This window comes from Carcharodon carcharias, chromosome 1, assembly GCF_017639515.1.
Source record: "Carcharodon carcharias isolate sCarCar2 chromosome 1, sCarCar2.pri, whole genome shotgun sequence".
In the NCBI taxonomy this organism is placed as follows: Eukaryota; Metazoa; Chordata; class Chondrichthyes; order Lamniformes; family Lamnidae; genus Carcharodon; species Carcharodon carcharias.
In genome coordinates, this window is record NC_054467.1 from 118,294,963 (window position 1) to 118,320,681 (window position 25,719).

Here is a 25,719-nt window from a genome sequence, read left to right on the forward strand (position 1 = left end):
GTGTCTGGGTGTGTGTTTGTGTGTCCGTCTGTGGGTGTGTGTGTGTTTGTGTATGTGTGTGTATGTGTGTGCTTGTGTGTTTGGGTGTGTTTGTGTGTCTTTGTTTGTGTATGGATGTGGGTGTGGGTGTTTTTGTGTGCCTTTGTTTATGTGTGTGTGAGTGTAGATGTGTGTGCATGTTTGTCTGTTTGTGTGTGGGTGGGTTGGGTTTGGGTGTGTTTGTGTGTCTGTATGTGTGTGGGTGTGTCTGTGTATTTGTTTCTCTGTGTTTGTGTTTGTGGGTGAGGGTGTGTGTGTTTGTGTACCTGTATTTGTGTGTCTTTGTGTGTTTGGGGGTTCGTGTGTGTTTGTGTGCATATGTGTGTTTGTGAGTCTGTGATTCTGCGTTTGTTTGTGTGTGTGTATTTGTTTACCTGTGTGTCTGTGTGTGTGTGTGTTTGTGGGTGAGGGTGTGTGTGTTTGTGTACCGGTATTTCTGTGTGTTTGTGTGTCTGTGTGTGTTTGTGTGTGTGGGGGGGTGGGGGGGAGGGGGGGTTTGTGTGTCTGTGTTTCTGGTTGTGGGTGTGTGTGTTTGTGTGTGTGTGTCTTTGTATTTGTGTGTGTTTGTGTTTGTGTGGAAGTGTGCGTTTGTGTGTGGGGGGGTTGTGTGTCTGTGTGGGTGTGGGTTTGTATGTGTGTTTGTGGGCGAGTGTGTGCCTTTTTTGTGTGTGGGGGGGTGTGTTTGTCTTCATGTGTTTGTGTGTGGGGGTGTATGTGTGTGTGTGTGTGTGTGTTTGTGTGTCTGTGCTTGTGTGTCTGGAGGTGTGTGTGTCTTTATGTGTCTTTGTGTGTGTGTGTATGTGTCTGTGTCTGTGTTTGTTTGTGTGTCTGGGTGTGTGTTTGTGCGTCCATCTGTGGGTGGGTGGGTGTTTGTGTATGTGTGTGTATGTGTGTGTTTGTGTGTTTGGGTGTGTTTGTGTGTCTTTGTTTGTTTATGGATGTGGGGGTGTGTGTGTTTGTGTGCCTTTGTTTGTGTGTGTGTGAGTGTTGATGTGTGTGCATGTTTGTCTGTTTGTGTGTGGGTGGGGTGTGTTTGGGTGTGTTTGTGTGTCTGTATGTGTGTGAGTGTATCTGTGTATTTGTTTCTCTGTGTTTGTGTTTGTGGGTGTGGCTGTGTGTGTGTGTGGGTGAATGTTTGTGTGTGTGTGTTAGTGGGTGAGGGTGTGTGTGTTTGTGTACCTGTATTTGTGTGTCTGTGTGTGTTTGGGGCTTCGTGTGTGTTTGTTTGTGTATGTTTGTATATCTGTGTGTCTGTGTGTGTGTGTGTGTGTTTGTGTTTCTTTGTGTGTGTGTGTGGGTGGGTGGGCTTGTGTGTCTGTGTTTCTGGTTGTGGGTGTATGTGTGTTTGTGTGTGTTTGGGGAGTTATTGTGTGTTTGTGTGTGTGTGGGGGTATGTGTGTGGGTTGGAGTGCATATGTGTTTTTGGATTTGTGAGTGTGTGTTTGTTTTTCTGTGTGTCTGTGTGTATGTGTGTGTTTGTGTGTGTGTGTGTGGGTGAGTGTGTATATGTGTTTGTGTGTCTGTGTTTCTGGGTTTATGTGTATATGTGTGTGTGTGTTTGTTTATCTGTGTGTATGTGTGTGTTTGTGTGTCTTTGTGTTTGTGTTTGTGTGGATGTGTGTGTGTCTGTGTGTTTGTGTTTGTGCATCCTCGTGTGTGTGGGTTTTTGTGTTTGTATTTGTGGGTGTGGGTGTGTGTGTGTGTTTGTGGGTGAGGGTGTGTGTGTTTGTGTAACAGTATTTGTGTGCCTGTGTGTGTGTTTGTGTGTCCATGTGTGTTTGGGGCTTAGTGTGTGTTTGTGTGTATGTGTGTGTGTGTGTGGGTAGGTGGGTTTGTGTGTCTGTGTTTCTGGTTATGGGTGTGTGTGTTTGTGTGTGTGTGTGTGTGTGTTGGGGGTGGGTGTGTATATGTGTTTGTTTGTCTGTGTTTCTGGGTTTGCGTGGCTGTGTGTGTGTGTGTATGTTTGTTTATCTGTGTGTATGTGTGTCTTTGTGTGTGTGGGGGGGGGGTGGGTGTGTTTGTGTGTCTCTGTTTCAGGTTGTGGGTGTATGTGTGTTTGTGTGTGTTTGGGGAGTTATAGTGTGTTTGTGTGTGTGCGTGTGTGGGTGGGTGGGTTTGTATATGTGTTTGTGTGTCTGTGTTTCTGGGGTTATGTGTATGTGTGTGTGTGTTTGTTTATCTGTGTGTCTCTGTGTATGTGTGTGTTTGTGTGTCAATCTGTTTGGGTGTGTTTGTGTCTCTTTGTTTGTGTATGGATGTGTGTGTGTGTTTGTGTGCCTTTGTTTGTGTGTGTGAGTGTAGGTGTGTGTGCATGTTTGTCTGTCTGTGTGTGGGGGGGTGGGTTTGGGTGTGTTTGTGTGTCTGTATGTGTGTGGGTGTGTTTGTGTATGTGTGTGTTTGTGTTTCTTTGTTTGTGTATGGATGTGGGTGTGTGTGTTTTTGTGTGCCTTTGTTTGTGTGTGTGTGAGTGTAGATGTGTGTGCATGTTTGACTGTTTGTGTGTGGGTGGGGTGGGTTTGGGTGTGTTTGTGTGTCTGTATGCGTGTGGGTGTGTCTGTGTATTTGTTTCTCTGTGTTTGTGTTTGTGGGTGTGGGTGTGTCTGTGTATTTGTGGGTGAATGTGTGTCTGTGTGTGTGTGTTAGTGGGTGAGGGAGTGTGTGTTTGTGTACCTGTATTTGTTTGTCTATGTGTTTGTGTGTCTTTGTGTTTGTATGTCTTTGTGTTTGTGTGGATGTGTGTGTTTGTGTGTGGGGGTGTTGTGTGTCTGTGTGGGTGTGGGTTTGTGTGTGTGTGTTTGTGGGCGAGTGTATGCCTTTTTTGTGTGTGTGGGAGTGTGTTTGTCTTTGTGTGTTTGTGTGTGTCGGTTTATGTGTGTGTGTGTTTGTGTGTCTGTGCTTGTGTGTCTTGATGTGTGTGTGTCTTCATGTGTCTTTGTTTGTGTGTGTGTGGGTGTCTGTGTCTGTGTTTGTGTGTGTGTCTGGGTGTGTGTTTGTGTGTCCATCTGTGTGTGTGTGTGTGTGTGTGTGTGTGTTTGTTTGTTTGTGTATGTGTGTGTTTGTGTTTGTGTGGAAGTGTGTGTTTGTGTGTGGGGGTGTTGTGTGTCTGTGTGGGTGTGGGTTTATGTGTGTGTGTTTGTGGGCGAGTGTGTGCCTTTTCTGTGTGTGGGGGGGTGGGTTTGTCTTTGTGTGTTTGTGTGTGGGGTGTACGTGTGTGTGTGTGTGTGTGTGTCTGTGTCTGTGTTTGTGTGTCTGTGCTTGTGTGTCTGGATGTGTGTGTGTCTTTATGTGTCTTTGTGTATGTGTGTGTGTGTGTGTCTGTTTCTGTGTTTGTGTGTGTGTCTGGGTGTGTGTTTGTGTGTCCATCTGTGGGTGTGTGTGTGTTTGTGTATGTGTGTGTATGTGTGTGTTTGTGTGTTTGGGCGTGTTTGTATGTCTTTGTTTGTATATAGATGTGGGTGTGTGTGTTTTTGTGTGCCTTTGTTTATGTGTGGGTGAGTGTAGATGTGTGTGAATATTTGTCTGTTTGTGCGTGGGTGGTGTGGGTTTGGGTGTGTTTTTGTGTCTGTATGTGTGGGGGTGTGTCTGTGTATTTGTTTCTCTGTGTTTGTGTTTGTGCGTGAGGGTGTGTGTGTTTGTGCACCTGTATTTTTGTGTATGTGTGTGTGTTTGGGGGTCCGTGTGTGTTTGTGTGCATATGTGTGTTTGTGTGTCTGTGTTTCTGCGTTTGTTTGTGTGTGTGTATTTGTTTATCTGTGTGTGTGTATTTGTGTGTGTTTGTGGGTGAGGGTGTGTGTGTTTGTGTACCGGTATTTGTGTGTCTTTGTGTGTCTGTGCGTGTTTGGGGCTTAATGTGTGTGTTGGGGGGGGGCAGTTGGGTGGGTTTGTGTGTCTGTGTTTCTGGTTGTGGGTGTGTGTGTGTTTGTGTGCGTTTGGGGGTTATTGTGTGTTTGTGTGTGTGTGTGTGGGTGGGTGGATGGGTGTGTATATGTGTTTGTGTGTCTGTGTTTCTGAGTTTGTGAATGTGTGTTTGTTTATCTGTGTGTCTCTGTGTATGTGTGTGTTTGTGTGTCAATATGTTTGGGTGTGTTTGTGTCTCTTTGTTTGTGTATGGATGTGTGTCTGTGTTTGTGTGCCTTTGTTTGTGTGTGTGAGTGTAGGTGTGTGTGCATGTTTGTCTGTCTGTGTGTGGGGAGGGTGGGTTTGGGTGTTTTTGTGTGTCTGTACGTGTGTGGGTGTGTCTGTGTATTTGTTTCTCTGTGTTTGTGTTTGTGCGTGAGGGTGTGTGTGTTTGTGCACCTGTATTTTTGTGTATGTGTGTGTGTTTGGGGGTTCGTGTGTGTTTGTGTGCATATGTGTGTTTGTGTGTCTGTGTTTCTGCGTTTGTTTGTGTGTGTGTATTTGTTTATCTGTGTGTGTGTGTTTGTGGGTGAGGGTGTGTGTGTTTGTGTACCGGTATTTGTGTGTCTTTTTGTGTCTGTGCGTGTTTGGGGCTTAATGTGTGTGTTGGGGGGGGGGGCGGTTGGGTGGGTTTGTGTGTCTGTGTTTCTGGTTGTGGGTGTGTGTGTTTGTGTGTGTGTGTTTGTGTGTCTTTATGTTTGTGTGTGTTTGTATTTGTGTGGAAGTGTGTGTTTGTGTGTGGGGGTGTTGTGTGTCTGTGTGGGTTTGGTTTGTGTGTGAGTGCTTGTGGGTGAGTATGTGCCTTATTTGTGTGTGGGGAGGTGTGTTTGTCTTTGTGTGTTTGTGTGTGTGGGTGTACGTGTGTGTGTGTTTGTGTGTGTGTTTGTGTGTCTTTGGTTGTGTGTCTGGATGTGTGTGTGTCTTTATGTGTCTTTGTGTGTGTGTGTGTGTGTCTGTGTCTGTGTTTGTGTGTGTGTCTGGGTGTGTGTTTGTGTGTCCGTCTGTGGGTGTGTGTGTGTTTGTGTATGTGTGTGTTTGTGTTTCTTTGTTTGTGTATGGATGTGGGTGTGTGTGTTTTTGTGTGCCTTTGTTTGTGTGTGTGTGAGTGTAGATGTGTGTGCATGTTTGACTGTTTGTGTGTGGGTGGGGTGGGTTTGGGTGTGTTTGTGTGTCTGTATGTGTGTGGGTGTGTCTGTGTATTTGTTTCTCTGTGTTTGTGTTTGTGGGTGTGGGTGTGTCTGTGTATTTGTGGGTGAATGTGTGTCTGTGTGTGTGTGTTAGTGGGTGAGGGAGTGTGTGTTTGTGTACCTGTATTTGTTTGTCTATGTGTTTGTGTGTCTTTGTGTTTGTATGTCTTTGTGTTTGTGTGGATGTGTGTGTTTGTGTGTGGGGGTGTTGTGTGTCTGTGTGGGTGTGGGTTTGTGTGTGTGTGTTTGTGGGCGAGTGTATGCCTTTTTTGTGTGTGTGGGAGTGTGTTTGTCTTTGTGTGTTTGTGTGTGTCGGTTTATGTGTGTGTGTGTTTGTGTGTCTGTGCTTGTGTGTCTTGATGTGTGTGTGTCTTCATGTGTCTTTGTTTGTGTGTGTGTGGGTGTCTGTGTCTGTGTTTGTGTGTGTGTCTGGGTGTGTGTTTGTGTGTCCATCTGTGTGTGTGTGTGTGTGTGTGTGTGTGTGTGTGTTTGTTTGTTTGTGTATGTGTGTGTTTGTGTTTGTGTGGAAGTGTGTGTTTGTGTGTGGGGGTGTTGTGTGTCTGTGTGGGTGTGGGTTTATGTGTGTGTGTTTGTGGGCGAGTGTGTGCCTTTTCTGTGTGTGGGGGGGTGGGTTTGTCTTTGTGTGTTTGTGTGTGGGGTGTACGTGTGTGTGTGTGTGTGTGTGTCTGTGTCTGTGTTTGTGTGTCTGTGCTTGTGTGTCTGGATGTGTGTGTGTCTTTATGTGTCTTTGTGTATGTGTGTGTGTGTGTGTCTGTTTCTGTGTTTGTGTGTGTGTCTGGGTGTGTGTTTGTGTGTCCGTCTGTGGGTGTGTGTGTGTTTGTGTATGTGTGTGTATGTGTGTGTTTGTGTGTTTGGGCGTGTTTGTATGTCTTTGTTTGTATATAGATGTGGGTGTGTGTGTTTTTGTGTGCCTTTGTTTATGTGTGGGTGAGTGTAGATGTGTGTGAATATTTGTCTGTTTGTGCGTGGGTGGGGTGGGTTTGGGTGTGTTTTTGTGTCTGTATGTGTGGGGGTGTGTCTGTGTATTTGTTTCTCTGTGTTTGTATTTGTGGGTGTGGGTGTGTGTGTGTTTTTGTGGGTGAATGTGTGTGTGTGTGTGTGTGTTAGTGGGTGAGGGAGTGTGTGTTTGTGTACCTGTATTTGTGTGTCTGTGTGATTGTGTGTCTTTGTGTTTGTATGTCTTTGTGTTTGTGTGGATGTGTGTGTTTGTGTGTGGGGGGGTTGTGTGTCTGTGTGGGTGTGGGTTTGTGTGTGTGTGTTTGTGGGCGAGTGTGTGCCTTTTTTGTGTGTGTGGGAGTGTGCTTGTCTTTGTGTGTTTGCGTGTGTCGGTGTATGTGTGTGTGTGTATGTTTGTGTGTCTGTGCTTGTGTGTCTTGATGTGTGTGTGTCTTCATGTGTCTTTGTTTGTGTCTGTGTCTGTGTTTGTGTGTGTGTCTGGGTGTGTGTTTGTGTGTCCATCTGTGTGTGTGTGTGTGTGTGTGTGTGTGTGTGTGTGTGTTTGTTTGTGTATTTGTGTGTATGTGTGTGTTTGTGTGTTTGGGTGTGTTTGTGTCTCTTTGCTTGTGTTTGGATGTGTGTGTGTGTGTTTGTGTGCCTTTGTTTGTGTGTGTGAGTGTAGATGTGTGTGCATGTTTGTCTGTCTGTGTGTGGGGGGGCGGGTCTGGGTGTGTTTGTATGTCTTTGTGTTTGTGTGCGTTTGTGTTTGTGTGGAAGTGTGTGTTTGTGGGAGAGTATTTGCCTTTTTTTTGTGTGTGGGAGTGTGTTTGTCTTTGTGTGTTTGTGTGTGTCGGTTTATGTGTGTGTGTGTTTGTGTGTCTGTGCTTGTGTGTCTTGATGTGTGTGTGTCTTCATGTGTCTTTGTTTGTGTGTGTGTGTGTGTCTGTGTCTGTCTTTGTGTGTGTGTGTCTGGGTGTGTGTTTGTGTGTCCATCTGTGTGTGTGTGTGTGTGTGTGTGTGTGTGTGTGTGTGTGTTTGTTTGTGTATGTGTGTGAATGTGTGTGTTTGTGTGTTTGGGTGTGTTTGTGTCTCTTTGTTTGTGTTTGGATGTGTGTGTGTGTGTTTGTGTGCCTTTGTTTGTGTGTGTGAGATTAGGTGTTTTTGCATGTTTGTCTGTCTGTGTGTGTGTGGGGGGGGGGTGTCTGGGTGTGTTTGTGTGTCTGTATGTGTGTGGGTGTGTCTGTGTATTTGTTTCTCTGTGTTTGTGCTTGTGGGTGTGGGTGTGTGTGTGTGTGTTTGTGGGTGAGGGTGTGTGTGTTTGTGTACCTGTATTTGTGTGTCTCTGTGTGTTTGGGGGTTCGTGTGTGTTTGTGTGCATATGTGTGTTTGTGTGTCTGTGATTCTGCGTTTGTTTGTGTGTGTGTATTTGTTTATCTGTGTGTCTGTGTCTGTGTGTTTGTGTGTGTTAGTGGGTGAGGGTGTGTGTTTGTGTACCAGTATTTGTGTGTGTTTGTGTGTCTGTGTTTGTTTGGGGCTTAAAGTGTGTGTGTGAGTGTGTGTGTGGGTGTGTGGGGGGGGGTTGGGTTTGTGTGTGTGTGTGTGTGTGTTTCTGGTTGTGGCTGTGTGTGTTTGTGTGTGTGTGTTGGTATGTCTTTGTGTTTATGTGTGTTTGTGTTTGTGTGGAAGTGTGTGTTTGTGTGTGGGGGTGTTGTGTGTCTGTGTGGGTGTGGGTTTGTGTGTGTGTGTTTGTGGGCGAGTGTGTGCCTTTTCTGTGTGTGGGGGGGTGTGTTTGTCTTTGTGTGTTTGTGTGTGGGGTGTACGTGTGTGTGTGTGTGTGTGTCTGTGTTTGTGTGTCTGTGCTTGTGTGTCTGGATGTGTATGTGTGTGTATGTGTCTTTGTGTATGTGTGTGTGTGTGTGTCTGTTTCTGTGTTTGTGTGTGTGTCTGGGTGTGTGTTTGTGTGTCCGTCTGTGGGTGTGTGTGTGTGTTTGTGTATGGGTGTGTATGTGTGTGGGATTGTGTGTTTTTGTGTGCCTTTGTTTATGTGTGTGTGAGTGTAGATGTGTGTGCATGTTTGTCTGTTTGTGTGTGGGTGGGGTGGGTTTGGGTGCATTTGTGTTTCTGTATGTGTGTGGGTGTGTCGGTGTATTTGTTTCTCTGTGTTTGTGTTTGTGGGTGTGGGTGTGTGTGTGTTTGTGGGTGAATGTGTGTGTGTGTGTGTTAGTGGGTGAGGGAGTGTGTGTTTGTGTACCTGTATTTGTGTGTCTGTGTGTGTTTGGGGCTTCGTGTGTGTTTGTGTGTATGTGTGTGTGTGTTTGTTTGTATATCTGTGTGTCTGTGTGTGTGTGTGTTTGTGTTTCTTTGTGTGTGTGTGTGTGGGTGGGTGGGTCTGTGTGTCTGTGTTTCTGGTTGTGGGTGTGTGTGTGTTTGTGTGTGTTTTGGGGGTTATTGTGTGTTTGTGTGTGGGGGTATGTGTGTGGGTGGGTGTGTATATGTGTTTGTGTGTCTGTGTTTCTGGGTTTGTGTGTGTGTGTTTGTTTATCTGTGTGTCTGTGTGTATATGTTTGTTTGTGTGTCTTTGTGTTTGTGTGTGTGTATGTTTGTATCTGTCTGGATGGGTGTGATTGTTTATATGTGTGTGTGTGTGTGTGGGTGTGTATATGTGTTTGTGTTTCTGTGTTTCTGGGTTTATGTGTATGTGTGTGTCTGTGTGTTTGTGTGTTTGTTTATCTGTGTGTCTGTGTGTATGTGTGTGTTTGTGTGTCCTTGTGTTTGCGTGTGTTCGTGTCAGTGTGGATGCGTGTGTTTGTGTGTGTGGGGGGGTTGTGTGTCTGTGTGGGTGTGTGCTTGTGTGTGTGTGTTTGTGGGTGAGTGTGTGCCTTTTTTGTGTGTGGGGGATATGTTTGTCTTTGTGTGTTTGTGCATCTATGCTTGTGTGTCTGGATGTGTGTGTGTCTTTATGTGTCTTTGTTTGTGTGTGAGTGTGTGTGTCTTTCTGTGTCTGTGTTTGTGTGTGTGCCTGGTTGTGTGTTTGCGTGTCTGTCTGCGGATGTGTGTGTGTGTGTGTGTGTGTGTGTATGTGTGTGTTTGTTTGTGTTTGTGTGTCTTTGTTTGTGTATGGATATGTGTGTGTGTGTGTGTTTGTGTGCCTTTGTTTGTGTGTGTGAGTGTAGATGTGTGTGCATGTTTGTCTGTCTGGGTGTGTGGAGGGGTGGGTTTGGGTCTGTTTGTGTGTCTGTATGTGTGTTTGTGTGTCTGTGTATTTGTTTCTCTGTGTTTGTGTTTGTTGGTGTGTTTGTTTGTGGGTGAATGTGGGTGTGTGTGTGTTTGTGGGTGAGGGTGTGTGTGTTTGTTTACCTGCATATGTGTGTGTGTGTGTGTGTGTGTGTGTGTGTGGGTGGGTGTGTATGTGTGTTTGTGTGCCTGTGTTTCTGCGTTTGTTTGTGTGTGTGTATTTGTTTGTCTGTGTGTGTGTGTTTGTGTATCTTTGTGTGTGTGTGTGTGCGTGTGTGGGTGGGTGGGTTTGTGTGTCTGTGTTTCTGGTTGTGTGTGTACGTGTGTGTGTGTGTTTGTGTGTCTGTGTGTGTGTGTGTGTTTGTGCATCCTCGTGTGTGTGGGTTTTTGTGTTTGTGTTTGTGGGTGTGGGTGTGTGTGTGTGTTTGTGGTTGAGGGTGTGTGTGGTTGTGTACCGGTATTTGTGTGCCTGTGTGTGTGTTTGTGTGTCCATGTGTGTTTGCGGCTTAGGGTGTGTTTGTGTGTATGTGTGTTTATGTGTGTGTGTGGGTGTGTGGGCTTGTGTGTCTGTGTTTCTGGTTGTGGGTGGGTGTGTTTGTGTGTGTGTGTGTGTGTGGGTGTGTATATGTGTTTGTGTGTCTGTGTTTCTGGGTTTGTGTGTGTATGTGTGTTTGTTTATCTGTGTGTATGTGTGTCTTTGTGTTTGTTTGTGTGTGTGGGTGGGTGTGTTTCTGTGTCTGTGTTTCAGGTTGTGGGTGTATGTGTGTTTGTGTGTGTTTGGGGGGTTATTGTGTGTTTGTGTGTGTGTGTGTGTGTGTGTGTGTGTGGTTGGGTGTGTATATGTGTTTGTGTGTCTGTGTTTCTGGGTTTATGTGTATGTGTGTGTGTGTGTTTGTTTATCTGTGTGTTTGTGTGCGTTTGTGTGTGTTTGTGTTTGTGTGGATGTGTGTGTGTCTGTGTGTGTGTGTTTGTGCATCCTCGTGTTTGTGGAGTTTTGTGTTTGTGTTTGTGGGTGTGGGTGTGTGTGTGTGTTTGTGGGTGAGTGTGTGCCTTTTTTGTGTGTGTGGGGGTGTGTTTGTCTTTGTGTGTTTGTGTGTCTGTGCTTGTGTGTCTGGATGTGTGTGTGTCTTTATGTGTCTTTGTTTGTGTCTGTGTGTATGTGTGTGTCTGTGTCTGTGTTTGTGCTTGTGTCTGGGTGTGTGTTTGTGTGTCCGTCTGTGGCTGTGTGTATATGTGTGTGTTTGTGTGTTTGGGTGTGTTTGTGTGTCTTTGTTTGTGTATGGATGTGGGTGTGTGTGTTTTTGTGTGTTTTGTTTGTGTTTGTGTGTGTGAGTGTAGATGTGTGTGCATGTTTGTCTGTCTGTGTGTGGGGGTGGGTGGGTTTGGGAGTGTTTGTGTGTCTGTATATGTGTGGGTGTGTCTGTGTATTTGTTTCTCTGTGTTTGTGTTTGTGGATGTGTGTGTGTGTGTGTGTATGTGGGTGGGTTTGTGTGTCTGTGTTTCTGGTTGTGGGTGTGTGTGTTTGTGTGTGTTTGGGGGGTTATTGTGTGTTTGTGTGTGTGTGCATGGGTGGGTGTGTATATGTGTTTGCGTGTCTGTGTTTCTGGGTTTATGTGTATGTGTGTGTGTGTTTGTTTATCTGTGTGTCTGTGTGTGTGTGTCTGTGTGTTTCTGTGTGTGTGTGTGTTTGTATGTCTTTGTGATTGTGTGGATGTGTGTGTTTGTGTGTGGGGGGGGTTGTGTGTCTGTGTGGGTGTGGGTTTGTGTGTATGTGTTTGTGGGCGAGTGTGTGCTTTTTTGTGTGTGTGGGAGTGTGTTTGTCTTTGTGTTTTAGTGTGTGTTGGTGTATGTGTGTGTGTGTGTGTGTTTGTGTGTTTGTTCTTGTGTGTCTGGATGTGTGTGTGTCTTCATGTGTCTGTGTTTGTGTATGTGTCTGGGTGTGTGTTTGTGTGTCCATCTGTGTGTGTGTGTGTGTGTGTGTGTGTGTGTGTGTTTGTGTATGTGTGTGTATGTGTGTATTTGTGTGTTTGGGTGTGTTTGTGTCTCTTTGTTTGTGTATGGATGTGTGTGTGTGTGTTTGTGTGCCTTTGTGTGTGTGAGTGTAGATGTGTGTGCATGTTTGTCTGTCTGTGTGTGGGGGTGGGTGGGTATGTGTGTCTGTGTTTCTGGGTGTGGGTGTGTGTGTTTGTGTGTGTATGTTTGTTTGTCTTTGTGTTTGTGTGTGTTTGTGTTTGTGTGGAATTGTGTGTTTGTGTCTGGGGGTGTTGTGTGTCTGTGTGGGTGTGGGTTTGTGTGTGTGTGTTTGTGGGCGAGTGTGTGCCTTTTCTGTGTGTGGGGGGGTGTGTTTGTATTTGTGTGTTTGTGTGTGGGGTGTACGTGTGTGTGTGTGTGTGTCTGTATTGTCTGTGCTTGTGTGCCTGTGCTTGTGTGTCTGGATGTGTCTCTGTCTTTATGTGTCTTTGTGTATGTGTGTGTGTGTGTGTGTCTGTTTCTGTGTTTGTGTGTGTGTCTGGGTGTGTGTTTGTGTGTCCGTCTGTGGGTGTGTGTGTGTTTGTGTATGTGTGTGTATGTGTGTGTTTGTGTGTTTGGGTGAGTTTCTGTGTCTTTGTTTGTGTATGGATGTGGGTGTGTGTGTTTTGTGTGCCTTTGTTTATGTGTGTGTGAGTGTAGATGTGTGTGCATGTTTGTCTGTGTTTGGGTGGGGTGGGTTTGGGTGCGTTTGTGTGTCTGTATGTGTGGGGGTGTGTCTGTGTATTTGTTTCTCTGTGTTTGTGTTTGTGGGTGTGGGTGTGTGTGTGTGTTTGTGGGTGAATGTGTGTGTGTGTGTGTGTGTGTGTGTTAGTGGGTGAGGGAGTGTGTGTTTGTGTACCTGTATTTGTGTGTCTGTGTGTGTTTGGGGCTTCGTCTGTGTTTCTGAGTTGGTGAATGTGTGTGTTTGTTTATCTGTGTGTCTCTGTGAATGTGTGTGTTTGTGTGTGTGTGTGTGTGTGTATGTGGGTGGGTTTGTGTGTCTGTGTTTCTGATTGTGGGTGTGTGTGTTTGTGTGTGTTTGGGGGGTTATAGTGTGTGTGTGTGTGTGCATGTGTGGGTGTGTATATGTGTTTGTGTGTCTGTGTTTCTGGGTTTATGTGTCTGTGTGTGTGTGTTTGTTTATCTGTGTGTCTGTGTGTGTGTGTCTGTGTGTTTGTGTGTTTGTGTTTGTATGTCTTTGTGTTTGTGTGGATGTGTGTGTTTGTGTGTGGGGGGATTGTGTGTCTGTGTGGGTGTGGGTTTGTGTGTGTGTGTTTGTGGGCGAGTGTGTGCATTTTTTGTGTGTGTGGGATTGTGTTTGTCTTTGTGTTTTAGAGTGTGTCAGTGTATGTGTGTGTGTGTGTTTGTGTGTCTGTGCTTGTGTGTCTGGATGTGTGTGTCTTCATGTGTCTGTGTTTGTGTATGTGTCTGGGTGTGTGTTTGTGTGTCCATCTGTGTGTGTGTGTGTGTGTGTTTGTGTATGTGTGTGTATGTGTGTGTTTGTGTGTGTGTGTGTTTGTGTGCCTTTGTGTGTGTGAGTGTAGATGTGTGTGCATGTTTGTCTGTCTGTGTGTGGGGCGGGTGGATTTGGGTGTGTTTCTGAGTCTGTATGTGTGTGGGTGTGTCTGTGTATTTGTTTCTCTGTGTTTGTGATTGTGGATGTGGGTGTGTGTGTGTGTGTACCTGTATTTGAGTGTCTTTGTGTGTTTGGGGGTTCGTGTGTGTTTGTGTGCATATGTGTGTTTGTGTGTCTGTGTTTCTGCGTTTGTTTGTGTGTGTGTATTTGTTTATCTGTGTGTCTGTGTGTGTGTGTTTGTGTGTTTGTGGGTGAGGGTGTGTGTGTTTGTGTACCGGTATTTGTGTGTGTTTGTGTGTCTGAGTGTGTTTGGGGCTTAATGTGTGTGTGTGTGTGTGTGTGTGTGTGTTGGTGTGGGTATGTTTGTGTGTGTGTGTTTCTGGTTGTGGGTGTGTTTGTTTGTGTGTGTTTGTGTTGGTGTGGAAGTGTGTGTTTGTGTGTGGGGGGGTTGTGTGTCTGTGTGGGTGTGGATTTGTGTGTGTGTGTTTGTGGGTGAGTGTGTGTGGGGCTGTGTGTTTCTCTTTGTGTGTTTGTGTGTGTGGGTGTACGTGTGTGTGTGTGTTTGTGTGTCTGTGCGTGTGTGTCTGGATGTGTGTGTGTGTTTATGTGTCTTTGTGTGTGTGTGTGTCTGTGTCTGTGTTTGTGTGTGTGTCTGGGTGTGGGTTTGTGTGTCCGTCTGTGGGTGTGTGTGTGTATGTGTATGTGTGTGTATGTGTGTGTTTGTGTGTTTGGGTGTGTTTGTGTTTCTTTGTTTGTGTATGGATGTGGGTGTGTGTGTTTTTTGTGTGCCTTTGTTTATGTGTGTGTGAGTGTAGATGTGTGTGCATGTTTGTCTGTTTGTGTGTGGGTGAGGTGGGTTTGGGTGTGTTTGTGTGTCTGTATGTGTGTGGGTGTGTCTGTGTATTTGTTTCTCTGTGTTTGTGTTTGTGGGTGTGTGTGTGTGTTTGTGTGTGAATGTGTTTGCGTGTGTGTTAGTGGGTGAGGGAGTGTGTGTTTGTGTACCTGTATTTGTGTGTTTGTGTGTCTTTGTGTTTGTATGACTTTGTGTTTGTGTGGATGTGTGTGTTTGTGTGTGGGGGGGTTGTGTGCCTGTGTGGGTGTGGGTTTGTGTGTCTGTGTTTGTGGGTGAGTGTGTGCCTTTTCTGTGTGTGGGGGAGTGTGTTTTTCTTTGTGTGTTTGTGTGTGTCGGTGTATGTGTGTGTGTGTGTCTGTGTCTGTGTTTGTGTGTGTGTCTGGGTGTGTGTTTGTGTGTCCATCTGTGTGTGTGTGTGTGTGTTTGTGTATGTGTGTGCATGTGTGTGTTTGTGAGTTTGGGTGTGTTTGTGTCTCTTTGTTTGTGTATGGATGTGTGTGTGTGTGTGTGTGTTTGTGTGCCTTTGTGAGTGTGAGTGTAGATGTGTTTGCATGTTTGTCTGTCTGTTTGGGTTGGGGGTGGGTTTGGGTGTGTTTGTGTGTCTGTATGTGTGTGGGTGTGTCTGTGTTTTTGTTTCTCTGTGTTTGTGTTTGTGGGTGTGGGTGTGTGTGCGTGTGTTTGTGGGTGAGGGAGTGTGTGTTTGTGTACCGGTATTTGTGTGTGTTTGTGTGTCTGTGTGTGTTTGGGGCTTAATGTGTGTGCGTGCGTGTGTGTGTTGGGGGTGGGTGGTGGGGTGGGTTTGTGTGTCTGTGTTTCTGGGTGTGGGTGTGTGTGTTTGTTTGTGTGTGTTTGTTTGTCTTTGTGTTTGTGTGTGGGTGGGTTGAGTGTCTGTGTGGATGTGGGTTTGTGTTTGTGTTTGTGGGCGAGTGTGTGACTATTTTGTGTGTGGGTAGGTATGTTTGTCTTTGTGTGTTTGTGTGTGTGGGTGTATGTGTGTGTGTGTGTGTGTGTGTTTGTGTGTCTTTGCTTGTGTGTCTGGATGTGTTTGTATCTTTATGTGTCTTTGTGTGTGTGTGTGTGTGTGTGTGTGTGTCTGTGTCTGTGTTTGTGTGTGTGTCTGGGTGTGTATTTGTGTGTCCATCTGTGGGTGTGTGGGTGTTTGTGTATGTGTGTGTATGTGTGTGTTTGTGTGTTTGGGTGTGTTTGTGTGTCTTTGTTTGTGTATGGATGTGGGTGTGTGTGTTTTTGTGTGCCTTTGTTTATGTGTGTGTGAGTGTAGATGTGTGTGCATGTTTGTCTGTTTGTGTGTGGGTGGGGTGGGTTTGGGTGTGTTTGTGTGTCTGTATGTGTGGGGGTGTTTCTGTGTATTTGTTTCTCTGTGTTTGTGTTTGTGGGTGTGGGTGTGTGTGTGTGTGTTTGTGGGTGAACGTGTGTGTGTGTGTGTTTGTATATCTGTGTGTGTGTGTGTGTGTGTTTGTGTTTCTTTGTGTGTGTGTGTGTGGGTGGGTGGGTTTGTGTGTCTGTGTTTCTGGTTGTGGGTGTATGTGTGTTTGTTTGTGTTTGGGGGGTTATTTTGTGTTTGTGTGTGTGTGGTATGTGTGTGGGTGGGTGTGTATATGTGTTTGTGTGTCTGTGTTTCTGGGTTTGTGTGTGTGTGTTTGTTCATCTGTGTGTCTGTGTGTATGTGTGTTTGTGTGTCTTTGTGTTTGTGTGTGTGTGTTTGTATCTGTGTGGACGGGTGTGTTTCTTTGTATGTGTGTGTGCGTGTGTGTGTGTGTGGGTGTGTATATGTGTTTGTTTGTCTGTGTTTCTTGGTTTATGTGTATGTGTGTGTGTGTGTGTGTTTGTTTATCTGTGTGTCTGTGTGTATGTTTGTGTTCGTGTGTCCTTGTGTTTGCGTGTGTTTCTGTCAGTGTGGATGTGTGTGTTTGTGTGTGTGGGGGGATTGTGTGTCTGTGTGGGTGTGTGCTTGTGTGTGTGTGGTTGCGGGTGAGTGTGTGTCTTTCTTGTGTGTGTGGGGTATGTTTGTCTTTGTGTGTTTGTGTGTCTGTGCTTATGTGTCTGGATGTGTGTGTGTCTTTATGTGTCTTTGTTTGTGTGTGTGTGTGTGTCTGTGTCTGTGTCTGTGTTTGTGTATGTATCTGGGTGTGTGTTTGTGTGTCTGTGTGTGTGTGTGTGTGTGTGTGTGTTTGTGTATGTGTGTGTTTGGGTGTGTTTGTGTGTCTTTGTTTGTCTATGGATGTGGGTGTGTGTGTGTTTGTGTGCCTTTGTTTGTGTGTGTGAGTGTAGATGTTTGTGCATGTTTGTTTGTCTTTGTGTGGGGGTGGTGTGGGTTTGGGTGTGTTTGTGTGTCTGTATGTGTGTGGGTTTGTCTGTGTATTTGTTTCTCTGTGTTTGTGTTTGTGTGTGTGGTTGTGTGGGTGTGTGTTTGTGGGTGAGTGTGTGCCTTTTTTGTGTGTGGGGGGGTATGTTTGTCTTTGTGTGTTTGTGTGTCTATGCTTGTGTGTCTGGATGTGTGTGTGTCTTTATGTGTCTTTGTTTGTGTGTGAGTGTGTGTGTCTTTCAGTGTCTGTGTTTGTGTGTCTGGTTGTGTGTTTGCGTGTCTGTCTGCGGGTGTGTGTGTGTGTGTGTGTGTGTGTTTGTGTATGTGTGTGTTTGTTTGTGTTTGTGTGTCTTTGTTTGTGTATGGATATGGATGTGTGTGTGTGTTTGTGTGCCTTTGTTTGTGTGTGTGAGTGTAGATGTGTGTGCATGTTTGTCTGTCTGGGTGTGTTGAGAGGTGGGTTTGGGTCTGTTTGTGTGTCTGTATGTGTGTTTGTGTGTCTGTGTATTTGGTTCTCTGTGTTTGTGTTTGTTGGTGTGTTTGTTTGTGGGTGAATGTGGGTGTGTGTGTGTTTGTGGGTGAGGGTGTGTGTGTTTGTGTACCTGTATTTGTGTGTGTGTGTGTGTTTAGTGGATCGTGTATGTTTGTGTGCATATGTGTGTGTGTGTATGTGTGTGTGTGTGTGTGTGTGGGTGGGTGTGTATGTGTGTTTGTGTGTCTGTGTTTCTGCGTTTGTTTGTGTGTGTGTATTTGTTTGTCTGTCTGTGTGTGTGTGTTTGTGTATCTTTGTGTGTGTGTGTGTGTGTGTGTGGGTGGGTGGGTTTGTGTGTCTGTGTGTCTGTGTGTGTGTATGTGTGTGTGTGTGTGTTTGTGTGTGTGTGTGTGTTTGTGCATCCTCGTGTGTGTGGGTTTTTGTGTTTGTGTTTGTGAGTGTGGGTGTGTGTGTGTGTTTGTGGGTGAGGGTGTGTGTGGTTGTGTACCGGTATTTGTGTGCCTGTGTGTGTGCTGGTGTGTCCATGTGTGTTTGCGGCTTAGGGTGTGTTTGTGTGTGTGTGTGTTTATGTGTGTGTGTGGGTGTGTGGGTTTGTGTGTCTGTGTTTCTGGTTGTGGGTGGGTGTGTTTGTGTGTGTGTGTGTGTGGGTGTGTGGATGTGTATATGTGTTTGTGTGTCTGTGTTTCTGGGTTTGTGTGTGTATGTGTGTTTGTTTATCTGTGTGTATGTGTGTCTTTGTGTGTGTTTGTGTGTGTGGGTGGGTGTGTTTGTGTGTCTGTGTTTCAGGTTGTGGGTGTATGTGTGTTTGTGTGTGTTTGGGGGGTTATTGTGTGTTTGTGTGTGTGTGTGTGTGGTTGGGTGTGTATATGTGTTTGTGTGTCTGTGTTTCTGGGTTTATGTGTATGTGTGTGTGTGTGTTTGTTTATCTGTGTGTATGTGTGTGTTTGTGTGCATTTGTGTGTGTTTGTGTTTGTGTGGATGTGTGTGTGTCTGTGTGTGTGTGTTTGTGCATCCTCGTGTGTGTGGAGTTTTGTGTTTGTGTTTGTGGGTGTGGGTGTGTGTGTGTGTTTGTGGGTGAGTGTGTGCCTTTTTTGTGTGTGTGGGGGTGTGTTTGTCTTTGTGTGTTTGTGTGTCTGTGCTTGTGTGTCTGGATGTGTGTGTGTCTTTATGTGTCTTTGTTTGTGTCTGTGTGTATGTGTGTGTCTTTGTCTGTGTTTGTGCTTGTGTCTGGGTGTGTGTTTGTGTGTCCGTCTGTGGGTGTGTGTATATGTGTGTGTTTGTGTGTTTGGGTGTGTTTGTGTGTCTTTGTTTGTGTATGGATGTGGGTGTGTGTGTTTTTGTGTGTTTTGTTTGTGTTTGTGTGTGTGAGTGTAGATGTGTGTGCATGTTTGTCTGTCTGTGTGTGGGGGTAGGTGGGTTTGGGAGTGTTTGTGTGTCTGTATATGTGTGGGTGTGTCTGTGTATTTGTTTCTCTGTGTTTGTGTTTGTGGATGTGTGTGTGTGTGTATGTGGGTGGGTTTGTGTGTCTGTGTTTCTGGTTGTGGGTGTGTGTGTTTGTGTGTGTTTGGGGGTTATTGTGTGTTTCTGTGTGTGTGTGCATGGGTGGGTGTGTATATGTGTTTGCGTGTCTGTGTTTCTGGGTTTATGTGTATGTGTGTGTGTGTTTGTTTATCTGTGTGTCTGTGTGTGTATGTCTGTGTGTTGGTGTGTGTGTGTGTTTGTATGTCTTTGTGATTGTGTGGATGTGTGTGTTTGTGTGTGGGGGGGGTTGTGTGTCTGTGTGGGTGTGGGTTTGTGTGTATGTGTTTGTGGGCGAGTGTGTGCTTTTGTGTGTGTGGGAGTGTGTTTGTCTTTGTGTTTTAGTGTGTGTCAGTGTATGTGTGTGTGTGTGTCTGTGTCTGTGTTTGTGTGTGTGTCTGGGTGTGTGTTTGTGTGTCCATCTGTGTGTGTGTGTGTGTGTTTGTGTATGTGTGTGCATGTGTGTGTTTGTGAGTTTGGGTGTGTTTGTGTCTCTTTGTTTGTGTATGGATGTGTGTGTGTGTGTGTGTGTTTGTGTGCCTTTGTGAGTGTGAGTGTAGATGTGTTTGCATGTTTGTCTGTCTGTTTGGGTTGGGGGTGGGTTTGGGTGTGTTTGTGTGTCTGTATGTGTGTGGGTGTGTCTGTGTATTTGTTTCTCTGTGTTTGTGTTTGTGGGTGTGGGTGTGTGTGCGTGTGTTTGTGGGTGAGGGAGTGTGTGTTTGTGTACCGGTATTTGTGTGTGTTTGTGTGTCTGTGTGTGTTTGGGGCTTAATGTGTGTGCGTGCGTGTGTGTGTTGGGGGTGGGTGGTGGGGTGGGTTTGTGTGTCTGTGTTTCTGGGTGTGGGTGTGTGTGTTTGTTTGTGTGTGTTTGTTTGTCTTTGTGTTTGTGTGTGGGTGGGTTGAGTGTCTGTGTGGATGTGGGTTTGTGTTTGTGTTTGTGGGCGAGTGTGTGACTATTTTGTGTGTGGGTAGGTATGTTTGTCTTTGTGTGTTTGTGTGTGTGGGTGTATGTGTGTGTGTGTGTGTGTGTGTTTGTGTGTCTTTGCTTGTGTGTCTGGATGTGTTTGTATCTTTATGTGTCTTTGTGTGTGTGTGTGTGTGTGTGTGTGTGTCTGTGTCTGTGTTTGTGTGTGTGTCTGGGTGTGTATTTGTGTGTCCATCTGTGGGTGTGTGGGTGTTTGTGTATGTGTGTGTATGTGTGTGTTTGTGTGTTTGGGTGTGTTTGTGTGTCTTTGTTTGTGTATGGATGTGGGTGTGTGTGTTTTTGTGTGCCTTTGTTTATGTGTGTGTGAGTGTAGATGTGTGTGCATGTTTGTCTGTTTGTGTGTGGGTGGGGTGGGTTTGGGTGTGTTTGTGTGTCTGTATGTGTGGGGGTGTTTCTGTGTATTTGTTTCTCTGTGTTTGTGTTTGTGGGTGTGGGTGTGTGTGTGTGTGTTTGTGGGTGAACGTGTGTGTGTGTGTGTTTGTATATCTGTGTGTGTGTGTGTGTGTGTTTGTGTTTCTTTGTGTGTGTGTGTGTGGGTGGGTGGGTTTGTGTGTCTGTGTTTCTGGTTGTGGGTGTATGTGTGTTTGTTTGTGTTTGGGGGGTTATTTTGTGTTTGTGTGTGTGTGGTATGTGTGTGGGTGGGTGTGTATATGTGTTTGTGTGTCTGTGTTTCTGGGTTTGTGTGTGTGTGTTTGTTCATCTGTGTGTCTGTGTGTATGTGTGTTTGTGTGTCTTTGTGTTTGTGTGTGTGTGTTTGTATCTGTGTGGACGGGTGTGTTTCTTTGTATGTGTGTGTGCGTGTGTGTGTGTGTGGGTGTGTATATGTGTTTGTTTGTCTGTGTTTCTTGGTTTATGTGTATGTGTGTGTGTGTGTGTGTTTGTTTATCTGTGTGTCTGTGTGTATGTTTGTGTTCGTGTGTCCTTGTGTTTGCGTGTGTTTCTGTCAGTGTGGATGTGTGTGTTTGTGTGTGTGGGGGGATTGTGTGTCTGTGTGGGTGTGTGCTTGTGTGTGTGTGGTTGCGGGTGAGTGTGTGTCTTTCTTGTGTGTGTGGGGTATGTTTGTCTTTGTGTGTTTGTGTGTCTGTGCTTATGTGTCTGGATGTGTGTGTGTCTTTATGTGTCTTTGTTTGTGTGTGTGTGTGTGTCTGTGTCTGTGTCTGTGTTTGTGTATGTATCTGGGTGTGTGTTTGTGTGTCTGTGTGTGTGTGTGTGTGTGTGTGTTTGTGTATGTGTGTGTTTGGGTGTGTTTGTGTGTCTTTGTTTGTCTATGGATGTGGGTGTGTGTGTGTTTGTGTGCCTTTGTTTGTGTGTGTGAGTGTAGATGTTTGTGCATGTTTGTTTGTCTTTGTGTGGGGGTGGTGTGGGTTTGGGTGTGTTTGTGTGTCTGTATGTGTGTGGGTTTGTCTGTGTATTTGTTTCTCTGTGTTTGTGTTTGTGTGTGTGGTTGTGTGGGTGTGTGTTTGTGGGTGAGTGTGTGCCTTTTTTGTGTGTGGGGGGGTATGTTTGTCTTTGTGTGTTTGTGTGTCTATGCTTGTGTGTCTGGATGTGTGTGTGTCTTTATGTGTCTTTGTTTGTGTGTGAGTGTGTGTGTCTTTCAGTGTCTGTGTTTGTGTGTCTGGTTGTGTGTTTGCGTGTCTGTCTGCGGGTGTGTGTGTGTGTGTGTGTGTGTTTGTGTATGTGTGTGTTTGTTTGTGTTTGTGTGTCTTTGTTTGTGTATGGATATGGATGTGTGTGTGTGTTTGTGTGCCTTTGTTTGTGTGTGTGAGTGTAGATGTGTGTGCATGTTTGTCTGTCTGGGTGTGTTGAGAGGTGGGTTTGGGTCTGTTTGTGTGTCTGTATGTGTGTTTGTGTGTCTGTGTATTTGGTTCTCTGTGTTTGTGTTTGTTGGTGTGTTTGTTTGTGGGTGAATGTGGGTGTGTGTGTGTTTGTGGGTGAGGGTGTGTGTGTTTGTGTACCTGTATTTGTGTGTGTGTGTGTGTTTAGTGGATCGTGTATGTTTGTGTGCATATGTGTGTGTGTGTATGTGTGTGTGTGTGTGTGTGTGGGTGGGTGTGTATGTGTGTTTGTGTGTCTGTGTTTCTGCGTTTGTTTGTGTGTGTGTATTTGTTTGTCTGTCTGTGTGTGTGTGTTTGTGTATCTTTGTGTGTGTGTGTGTGTGTGTGTGGGTGGGTGGGTTTGTGTGTCTGTGTGTCTGTGTGTGTGTATGTGTGTGTGTGTGTGTGTGTTTGTGTGTGTGTGTGTGTTTGTGCATCCTCGTGTGTGTGGGTTTTTGTGTTTGTGTTTGTGAGTGTGGGTGTGTGTGTGTGTTTGTGGGTGAGGGTGTGTGTGGTTGTGTACCGGTATTTGTGTGCCTGTGTGTGTGCTGGTGTGTCCATGTGTGTTTGCGGCTTAGGGTGTGTTTGTGTGTGTGTGTGTTTATGTGTGTGTGTGGGTGTGTGGGTTTGTGTGTCTGTGTTTCTGGTTGTGGGTGGGTGTGTTTGTGTGTGTGTGTGTGTGGGTGTGTGGATGTGTATATGTGTTTGTGTGTCTGTGTTTCTGGGTTTGTGTGTGTATGTGTGTTTGTTTATCTGTGTGTATGTGTGTCTTTGTGTGTGTTTGTGTGTGTGGGTGGGTGTGTTTGTGTGTCTGTGTTTCAGGTTGTGGGTGTATGTGTGTTTGTGTGTGTTTGGGGGGTTATTGTGTGTTTGTGTGTGTGTGTGTGTGGTTGGGTGTGTATATGTGTTTGTGTGTCTGTGTTTCTGGGTTTATGTGTATGTGTGTGTGTGTGTTTGTTTATCTGTGTGTATGTGTGTGTTTGTGTGCATTTGTGTGTGTTTGTGTTTGTGTGGATGTGTGTGTGTCTGTGTGTGTGTGTTTGTGCATCCTCGTGTGTGTGGAGTTTTGTGTTTGTGTTTGTGGGTGTGGGTGTGTGTGTGTGTTTGTGGGTGAGTGTGTGCCTTTTTTGTGTGTGTGGGGGTGTGTTTGTCTTTGTGTGTTTGTGTGTCTGTGCTTGTGTGTCTGGATGTGTGTGTGTCTTTATGTGTCTTTGTTTGTGTCTGTGTGTATGTGTGTGTCTTTGTCTGTGTTTGTGCTTGTGTCTGGGTGTGTGTTTGTGTGTCCGTCTGTGGGTGTGTGTATATGTGTGTGTTTGTGTGTTTGGGTGTGTTTGTGTGTCTTTGTTTGTGTATGGATGTGGGTGTGTGTGTTTTTGTGTGTTTTGTTTGTGTTTGTGTGTGTGAGTGTAGATGTGTGTGCATGTTTGTCTGTCTGTGTGTGGGGGTAGGTGGGTTTGGGAGTGTTTGTGTGTCTGTATATGTGTGGGTGTGTCTGTGTATTTGTTTCTCTGTGTTTGTGTTTGTGGATGTGTGTGTGTGTGTATGTGGGTGGGTTTGTGTGTCTGTGTTTCTGGTTGTGGGTGTGTGTGTTTGTGTGTGTTTGGGGGTTATTGTGTGTTTCTGTGTGTGTGTGCATGGGTGGGTGTGTATATGTGTTTGCGTGTCTGTGTTTCTGGGTTTATGTGTATGTGTGTGTGTGTTTGTTTATCTGTGTGTCTGTGTGTGTATGTCTGTGTGTTGGTGTGTGTGTGTGTTTGTATGTCTTTGTGATTGTGTGGATGTGTGTGTTTGTGTGTGGGGGGGGTTGTGTGTCTGTGTGGGTGTGGGTTTGTGTGTATGTGTTTGTGGGCGAGTGTGTGCTTTTTTGTGTGTGTGGGAGTGTGTTTGTCTTTGTGTTTTAGTGTGTGTCAGTGTATGTGTGTGTGTGTGTGTGTTTGTGTGTTTGTTCTTGTGTGTCTGGATGTGTGTGTGTCTTCATGTGTCTGTGTTTGTGTATGTGTCTGGGTGTGTGTTTGTGTGTCCATCTGTGTGTGTGTGTGTGTGTGTGTGTTTGTGTATGTTTGTGTATGTGTGTTTGTGTGTTTGGGTGTGTTTGTATCTCTTTGTTTGTGTATGGATGTGTGTGTGTGTGTTTGTGTGCCTTTGTGTGTGTGAGTGTAGATGTGTGTGCATGTTTGTCTGTCTGTGTGTGTGGGGGTGGGTATGTGTGTGGGTGTGTCTGTTTATTTGTTTCTCTGTGTTTGTGTTTGTTGTTGTGGGTGTGTGTGTGTGTGTGTTTGTAGGTGAGGGTTTGTGTGTTTGTGTACCTGTATGTGTGTGTCTTTGTGTGTTTGGGGGTTCGTGTGTGTTTGTGTGCATATGTGTGTTTGTGTGTCTGTGTTTCTGCATTTGTTTGTGTGTGTGTATTTGTTTATCTGTGTGTCTGTGTGTGTGTGTTTGTGTGTGTTTTTGATGAGGGTGTGTGTGTTTGTGTACCGGTATTTGTGTGTGTTTGTGCGTCTGTGTGTGTTTGGGGCTTAATGTGTGTGTGTGTGTGTGTGTGTGTGTGTGTGTGTGTGTTGGTGTGGGTATGTTTGTGTGTGTGTGTTTCTGGTTGTGGGTGTGTGTGTTTGTGTTGGTGTGGAAGTGTGTGTTTTTGTGTGGGGGGGTTGTGTGTCTGTGTGGGTGTGGATTTGTGTGTGTGTGTTTGTGGGCGAGTGTGTGCCTTTTCTGTGTGTGGGGCGGTGTGTTTCTCTTTGTGTGTGTGGGTGTACGTGTGTGTGTGTGTTTGTGTGTCTGTGCGTGTGTGTCTGGATGTGTGTGTGTCTTTATGTGTCTTTGTGTGTGTGTGTCTGTGTTTGTGTGTGTGTCTGGGTGTGTGTTTGTGTGTCCGTCTGTGGGTGTGTGTGTGTATGTGTATGTGTGTGTATGTGTGTGTTTATGTGTTTGGGTGTGTTTGTGTGTCTTTTTTTGTGTATGGATGTGGCTGTGTGTGTTTTTGTGTGCCTTTGTTTATGTGCGTGTGAGTGTAGATGTGTGTGAATGTTTGTCTGTTTGTGTGTGGGTGGGGTGGGTTTGGGTGCATTTGTGTGTCTGTATGTGTGTGGGTGTGTCTGTGTATTTGTTTCTCTTTGTTTGTGTTTGTGGGTGTGGGTTTGTGTTTGTGGGTGAATGTGTGTGCGTGTGTGTTAGTGGGTGAGGGAGTGTGTGTTTGTGTACCTGTATTTGTGTGTTTGTGTTTCTTTGTGTTTGTATGTCTTTGTGTTTGTGTGGATGTGTGTGTTTGTGTGTGGGGGGGTTGTGTGTCTGTGGGTTTGTGTGTGTGTGTTTGTGGGCGAGTGTGTGCCTTTTCTGTGTGTGTGGGAGTGTGTTTGTCTTTGTGTGTTTGTGTGTGTCGGTGTATGTGTGTGTGTGTTTGTGTGTCTGTGCTTGTGTGTCTGGATGTGTGTGTGTCTTCATGTGTCTTTGTTTGTGTGTGTGTGTGTGTGTGTGTCTGGGTCTGTGTTTCTATGTGTGTCTCTGGGTGTGTGTTTGTGTGTCCATCTGTGTGTGTGTGTGTGTGTGTGTTTGTGTATGTGTGTGTTTGTGTGTCTTTGTGTGCCTTTGTGTGTGTGAGTGTAGATGTGTGAGAATGTTTGTCTGTCTGTGTGTGTGGGGGGGGGGGTTTGGGTGAGTTTGTGTGTCTGTATGTGTTTGGGTGTGTCTGTGTATTTGTTTCTCTGTGTTTTTGTTTGTGGGTGTGGGTGTGTGTGTGTGTGTTTGTGGGTGAGGGTGTGTGTTTGTGTACCGGTATTTGTGTGTGTTTGTGTGTCTGTGTGTGTTTGGGGCTTAATGTGTGTGTGCGTGTGTGTGTGTGGGGGGGGGGGCGGTGGTGGGGTGGGTTTGTGTGTCTGTGTTTCTGGGTGTGGGTGTGTGTGTTTGTGTGTGTGTGTTTGTCTTTGTGTTTGTGTGTGTTTGTGTTTGTGTGGAATTGTGTGTTTGTGTCTGAGGGTGTTGTGTGTCTGTGTGGGTGTGGGTTTGTGTGTGTGTGTTTGTGGGCGAGTGTGTGCCTTTTCTGTGTGTGTGGGGGGTGTGTTTGTATTTGTGTGTTTGTGTGTGGGGTGTACGTGTGTGTGTGTGTGTGTGTGTGTGTCTGTATGTGTCTGTGCTTGTGTGCCTGTGCTTGTGTGTCTGGATGTGTCTCTGTCTTTATGTGTCTTTGTGTATGTGTGTGTGTGTGTCTGTTTCTGTGTTTGTGTGTGTGTCTGGGTGTGTGTTTGTGTGTCCGTCTGTGGGTGTGTGTGTGTTTGTGTATGTGTGTGTATGTGTGTGTTTGTGTGTTTGGGTGAGTTTGTGTGTCTTTGTTTGTGTATGGATGTGGGTGTGTGTGTTTTTGTGTGCCTTTGTTTATGTGTGTGTGAGTGTAGATGTGTGTGCATGTTTATCTGTGTGTGGGTGAGGTGGGTTTGGGTGCGTTTGTGTGTCTGTATGTGTGTGGGTGTGTCTGTGTATTTGTTTCTCTGTGTTTGTGTTTGTGGGTGTGGGTGTGTGTGTGTGTTTGTGGGTGAATGTGTGTGTGTGTGTGTGTTAGTGGGTGAGGGAGTGTGTGTTTGTGTACCTGTATTTGTGTGTCTGTGTGTGTTTGGGGCTTCGTCTGTGTTTCTGAGTTGGTGAATGTGTGTGTTTGTTTATCTGTGTGTCTCTGTGGATGTGTGTGTTTGTGTGTGTGTGTGTGTGTGTGTGTATGTGGGTGGGTTTGTGTGTCTGTGTTTCTGATTGTGGGTGTGTGTGTTTGTGTGTGTTTGGGGGGTTGTAGTGTGTTTGTGTGTGTGTGTGCATGTGTGGGTGTGTATATGTGTTTGTGTGTCTGTGTTT